The following is a 1,509-nucleotide window of genomic DNA, read 5'->3' as shown; positions in this document are numbered from 1 at the left end:
AGTTTTCCTATTCTCCCACTTTTCTCCTCTTTCCCTCTTCTCTTTTTTCTTATTTCTTTCTTTCCTTCCTCTCCTTTATGGTTTTTCTTCTTTTTTCTTTTCTTTCCTCCACACACACAATATTAAAAAAAGAGAGAAAATATCTTAAATGATATTTGTCTTCTAGTACCAATTGACCAATTAATAATGTTACCAAAATGTCCATTTTTTTACTTATTAATAAATGTCGTTCTCATTTAATAAGGATTAATCTCTTCAGAATCCACTAGTTACTCTATTTGTCCAAACTCATAAATTTTAGAGCACTTAAGGGTATATGAGATATTACATACAAAAAATTTCATTTTATCAATTTGGTTAACAAAAGCAATTGTGGTGGCGCAACGCAGAAATTTATAAGATTTTGACATGGAAATGTGTGAGAATCAAGACAAAATTCCCATAAACAGCGCCACTATTTTTATGTGGAACATGAAATATTGATCTTCTATTGAAGACCATTGTGGAAACTCTCTAACATGACGGTAAAAGTCATTGGTAGATGGAGAGAGAGGTGTGCATGCAAAGTTATCACCCCTAACATCTAAGTCAGTGAGGTCATAAAGGTGTAACTTTCAAGAATAAATGAATAAAACATATCTTGATGTCGTACAAAATCACTCATATATATGGAAAACACTTAGAACCACCCCAAATAAGTGATTGATTATACCTTGATGTGGTGAAACTATGACCATTATACTACTAGACAAAAAAATTGTCTTGCACATATAACATAATCATTAAAATAAATAATTTCTCAATATTATAACACTAAAGTTGAGATGGCCGAGTTGGTCTAAGGCGCCAGATTAAGGTTCTGGTCCGAAAGGGCGTGGGTTCAAATCCCACTTTCAACATTTATTTTTCTTTTACTTATAAAGAGAGTGATTGTATAACTACCATAAATATATAACTTTGCAACACTCAAGTCCCTATTTCAACATTACCTTCACCCATGATTAAGGGCGGTTCTTGAGACAATTTCCTTCTACCGTCCTAGATTTTTTCATAAAAAACTAAATTAGTGCTACTGTTTTTTGTTCATGCTTTCTTTTTCTGTTGAGTCCCGCCCTAAAATTCCAAAATACTCTTTCCTATCGTAATCCTCCCACCTTCCTATTTTCCTCTAAATTGCGGAACGTCCTAGATTTTTTCATAAAAAACTAAATTAGTGCTACTTTTTTTTGTTCATGCTTTCTTTTTATGTTGAGTCCTGCCCTAAAATTCCAAAATACTCTTTCCTATCGTAATCCTCCCACCTTCCTATTTTCCTCTAAATTGCAGAACACGTGTCTTTTATTCTCAATATCTCCGTCAAATGAAGATCCTGGTCCGAAAAGACGTGGGTTTAAATCCCACTCTCAACATTAAATTTGTTTTTTTATTTATAAAAAATGTCATACCACTAAATCTTTTTTTGGCGTTGCAAACTTATCAAATGTGTCATATCGAAAAGTTCAGTTCTAT

At 32.6% G+C, this 1,509-nt stretch overlaps 1 non-coding gene across 1 annotated transcript; it reads left to right on the top strand.

Moving 5' to 3' along the window:
• Positions 1-818: 818 nt before the first annotated feature.
• On the top strand, positions 819-899 carry TRNAL-AAG (transfer RNA leucine (anticodon AAG)). The gene has a single exon. It is a non-coding gene; the product is annotated as a tRNA-Leu (tRNA).
• The last annotated feature ends 610 nt before the right edge of the window (positions 900-1,509 follow it).

This window comes from Lathyrus oleraceus, chromosome 4 (genome assembly GCF_024323335.1).
Source record: "Lathyrus oleraceus cultivar Zhongwan6 chromosome 4, CAAS_Psat_ZW6_1.0, whole genome shotgun sequence".
NCBI classification, from domain to species: Eukaryota; Viridiplantae; Streptophyta; class Magnoliopsida; order Fabales; family Fabaceae; genus Lathyrus; species Lathyrus oleraceus.
The sequence above is the reverse complement of the archived record's forward strand: the minus strand, read 5'-3'. Positions and strand labels throughout refer to the sequence as shown.